The sequence below is a fragment of the Cynara cardunculus genome (assembly GCF_001531365.2).
Source record: "Cynara cardunculus var. scolymus isolate 2C chromosome LG 8, CcrdV1, whole genome shotgun sequence".
Lineage (NCBI taxonomy): Eukaryota > Viridiplantae > Streptophyta > Magnoliopsida > Asterales > Asteraceae > Cynara > Cynara cardunculus.
In genome coordinates this window covers 15,251,006-15,255,884 of record NC_037535.1, presented here as the reverse complement: position 1 = coordinate 15,255,884, position 4,879 = coordinate 15,251,006, and the positions used below count along the sequence as shown (strand labels likewise).

The 4,879-nt window shown below is 34.6% G+C and overlaps 1 long non-coding RNA gene across 2 annotated transcripts; it reads right to left on the bottom strand.

Annotated features, from left to right (window-relative positions):
- Nucleotides 1–1,052: 1,052 nt before the first annotated feature.
- Nucleotides 1,053–4,574, bottom strand: LOC112517353. Of its 2 annotated transcripts, none has more exons than XR_003069661.1 (4): nt 4,418–4,574; nt 4,041–4,090; nt 3,451–3,502; nt 1,053–1,262 (listed from the first exon to the last, which is right to left on the bottom strand). It is a non-coding gene; the product is annotated as an uncharacterized LOC112517353 (long non-coding RNA). The 2 variants fall into 2 exon arrangements; XR_003069660.1 differs by lacking the exon at nt 1,053–1,262 and adding an exon at nt 2,402–2,694.
- Nucleotides 4,575–4,879: the final 305 nt, after the last annotated feature.

Genomic DNA, 4,879 nt, shown 5'->3' with positions numbered 1-4,879 from the left:
AACATTATGGTTCAGGGTTGATCTATCTTGGGTTTTGAAATAAATTTTGTTTATAAAAGGGTAATTCGCTCAGTAAACCTTTTGGTCTAACCCTCAATTATTGTATTAAACTATTTTGCAGATCGTCCATCATCTTATAATAAAGGCAAGAGAAAAATGTAAGGAAGAACTTGCAAGAAAATGTTATTATGATCAAAAAAAAATTAATCCATATTGTTATTTTGGCATGTGAATAACCTTGGAATGTTTGTATAACATTGCTATGGACAATGTGGACATATATGATATTATTTTGTGTATTAGTACTGTTTTGTACAAGTTGGGTTGTTTCAGAAATCACCTCCAAGAGATCGGCTGATTCCCCAACCACCAATAAGTCAGAGAACCTTGGGCCAGAGTACTCCATCAGCGACACACGTACAAAGGTGAGAGAGAACAAGTATCAAGGTTTCGTTCCTTGAAGATATCGAGTTCAAAGTCTTCGTCAGAAGATATGTTGAATTGGATCCAGTTCGAGTTCTTCGGATCACTCATCTCAACAGCATTCAGGTCATCGAATACATGCACATGCTAAAGGCTAAAGCACAACCGCTAGAGATGGTGAAAATAAGGCACAAGATAGTGGACATAAAGAATATACATACTGACAGACTAGTGAACGTCGGATTCCCAGTCCTCACCGTTCTTAGAACTAAGGACAAGGAATGAAAATTCTCATAAGCTGACTTCAGGCACTTATCTTTCGAAGACTTCGAGACCATGTACCTGGACATCTGTAACTGGACTATTAGACCAAAAGATGTGCAGATAGCCCTAGAAGTTATCAAGCGCTTCATGCTTCGTCAGATAATGCTCGGGTACGTGTCGGACTCGCAGTTGGGCATCGAGAGTAATCAACCGTAGATAAACCTGTTGAAGCCAAAGTAGAGTCTTGAAGACATAAAATCAATCCCTGCCTTTATTCCTGATAATAAAGCAGCCTGAGTTTGGCATAGTGTACTCCAACAACATCGAAGAGAAGAAGTTCATTTGGTTCAACGAGCTAGAGCTTACTCTGACGGAACCTTAAAGCTTATCAAATTGAAGCTGTCAAGCAAGCTCGAGCTGGAAAGAAAAGGTCTCGATAAGCTCAACCCACATGACAAGAACCTGATGATGAATGCTCTGGACCTTATTGACAAAAAGATGTTGTACCGAAGAACACTGCAAAGATTCGAGACATACTTTGGCCACCGCCCGAGAAGACGAAGATTTGTTTAAAGCTGCTTTATTACAAAAGGGGGAGAATGTTAGTTATTCTATTTTGTTTGTAATAAAGTAGAAGGGCTTAATGTGTAAATACCATTAAGGTATAAATAGTTTCCCTATTTTCTAGAATAGGTCAACACTTTCATTTCCAATAATTAGCAAATCAGTGTAAGCACCGACTTTGGCAAACAGTCTATGTACTCAAAACATTTTGATCAATAGACAGCCAACAGACTTGATTCATTGCATTGTGTTTATTCAATTCGTCGTTCTTATATCATTTTGGGTTGACAACAAATGTTTATTGTAAACTTCTCAAGGAATAAGTATTCCTCAAAGAAAAAACTCAAACGAAAGGAATCTTCAACGATATCGAAGAAGTAGCTGAAGAATGAGACATAACAGTCCATTATCTAAAGTAGATTCAGTGATAACAAGAATGTCTAAATCAAAGTGTAAAATCTGACCAAGACTCAACGAACACTGAAGAACCTTTAGAGATGAATCAAGTTTCAGCAATCAAATGAATCTTGCTATACACGATTAAATTTGTCTTATCCTCAAGCAGAAAAAAGACAACCCCATACCTCACACAGAAATTACACATACGGAGTCACTTTACTATCTCCAAACATGCTTACCAACTTCGTGAAAGTAAACTATTCATATCCGACCAAAAGCCTGTATATCTGAAGACAAAAGACACGTTCTCCACTACAAAATTCCCACATGGCTTGTACCCTATGATTTGCATTAAGTGTAATGAGTATAAATAGCTAAGAAGACTATATTTTCAGCAATCACCTTCTTCTCATTCCAACACTCTTCTCTCTGGTTCTTATCTTTTGTGCAAACTATATGTTTATAAGATTGTTTTGATTAGGTTTTAACCTTATCTTCTTTCGCAACAATCTGAAAATTCCATATTGATCTTCTTTTATCAACGAATGAATTTAAAAAGTGAAAATTGTGTGTTTGTATTCATCTCCTTCTCTACAAACTGTTACCTTTAAAAGTTTTAAAGGTAACAATTTGTAGAGCAGAGGATGAATACAAACACACAATATATATATATATATATATATATTTCAGTATACAACATACAATGGCTTCATAACCTTCTGAACTATTTGCATCTAAGAACCTTGTAATCAATAAAGATACTAAGTCATCGATTCCTACTGGTTCTATGGTAACTTACTCATCACCACCTAATGTTCTTCGTAAAAAAAAAAAAAAAACTTTGTAAATTCCCTTCAAATACAGCTATGTTATGGTTTCAATGTCTTCTTTTTAAGAGATATAACTAATTTGTTTAACCTTAAAAGGTCGAATTTATTTTGCATGAGTGTCCATTAGCAATGGAGTCATATATTTCCTTTCCCTTGCCTTGCACCAACAATTTTAACACCGAGGGCTGCAACTCTTCATATAATTGCTGAAAGACTATGAGACAAAAGAGAAAATCAAGGATTCAACACAACTAAAAAAGCAAGGATAAAAACTCTTCTAGCAACTACAAAAGAATAAATAAGCAAAATGATGGATAGGAACCAAACAGATGCTTGCATTCAAGTGGAAAAAAAGATGAACCAAAATAAGCCAAGAGAGTTGTAAGAATCAATAAAATTATGAACTGAAAAATCATAAAAATCATCTCACTTTCAAGTAAGCAATAATATTTCTACAAAAACAAAAGAGTTCTACAATCCTAATCTAGCATAAGCTGTGTCAAAAATACCTTCCAATGAAGATATCGTTCTCAAAATTCAATCCAAACTTGTCAACAAGTTCAACATGCTTATGGGTCAACATAAAAATCTAAAACACTTGCACTAGTTCTATACATCAATGAGCAATTGGTGCTATGGTACATCTTTCTGATTACAATGTAGTTTCATTTTTAAGTATATAGAGCATACAAGAGATCAAGTTTGGTATCATCTATATTCACCCAAACTTATATCATATGCAAATGTGGATGTTATATATTTTAAAGGATATAGATTTGAATCAATGTGGATGTAGTAGAGAACAATATATTGAACTAATGAATTCCGAACCCAAGTCAAAGGATAAACACTTTCCCAAATATGCATAACCTTTTTGTAGGGCAACAAAAATTTATCATAACAATTCATAAAGCAACATATATAGATGATGGTTTATATAAAAAAACATTGATAGGCTAGAGCATCTGACCTTAGCTACTCCGGTGAAATGATTAGCGATACTTGAGAATACGCTTCATGACCTTCATCATCAGTGAGAATAACATCATTATCTTGTTGAAGTGAAATGGCCATCGCACTTTTATTGAAAACAATCGTCTCCATGAGTTCAAAAACTTATAATGAAAAAAAGTAAGATTGAAATTTTATATTTTCAAGTTATTCAGGAAAATTTGTAAACATCAGACGTTTATACGAAGTCATCATGGAAATTTGATGGGTTGATTCCGGTCTGTCAAGATTAAAGCAAGAAAGCTAAATCCAGAAACTAAAAAGAGAATGGAGAAAGTTGAACGCATGCAGATAGAATGGGGAGAAACCAAAATGGGATTCAGATATACAGAAAACCGAGAAGGAAAAACTGTTAAGAACAAATGTTCAAATGGAAAGCTGTTGAGAACAAATGTTCAAATGAAACCTTTAAGCCGTGAGGTCAATGCAAGCATTCTAATGGACAATATGACAGCATTCAACAAAGCTAACCAATATTATTAACATTCTTATTGTTGATCTCATAAAATTCTCTATTAAGAAGGTAAAACAAACAATATAATCACATACCAATTTTTTGTCGAGCTGCTCTCTTGCCTTCTTTTCTTGCTAAGTCTCACCTATAAGAAAAAGTGGTTATATGAAATCATTGATGGCATAATATAACACTAAATCCCTTTGAGGCATTTCCTCAAACACCTTATGTGCATATATTGAAACAAAAAGAATGAGATTGAAAGTACTTTGGAAAGCTAAAATCCTATGATTTTGATAAAGAAACCTCAAGAATAAATGACAAAGATTTTGAGCAAGCAACCCACTACAGGTGCGTAAATCAAAATGATAGTGAATCTGTGTTTCCAGTAAATCAAAAGATTTTGGCGAGTGTTTGTTTCCAGTGAATCGAAATGACCAAGCGTGAATCGATGGATTGAGCAATCGATTACCTGGACCGAGCGTTAATCGAGTCTTGAATCGATAGATTGAGCATTGGATTACGAAGTGAACCGATGGGAGTCTTGAATCGGTAGAGAAAGCATATACATATATCATGAATCGATGAGATCCTTGAAGCTGGAACCGATGAGATACTTCGGTATATGCTATGAGAGCGTGTTCGGAGAGAGTGTTCAATAGTCTCTTTGGTATAGCAGTAGGAAGTTGTACATTAAGCATAAAGTACTGTAATTTAGAGATTTTAAGATATTATGCATAAATAGTAGTAATGTGTGTTTAAAAACTTATTTTTAACACTTCTATGAATTTGCTTCGTAACTTAGGGCTCGTTATCAAATGGATACTCAGGTAAGTGAATATCAAGTCATATTATTTTATCGGATGAATATGGTAAGGACCAAGAGCCTTACCCGGTAAGTGAGGGCGATGACTATTACCACGGTAAGCGCTTA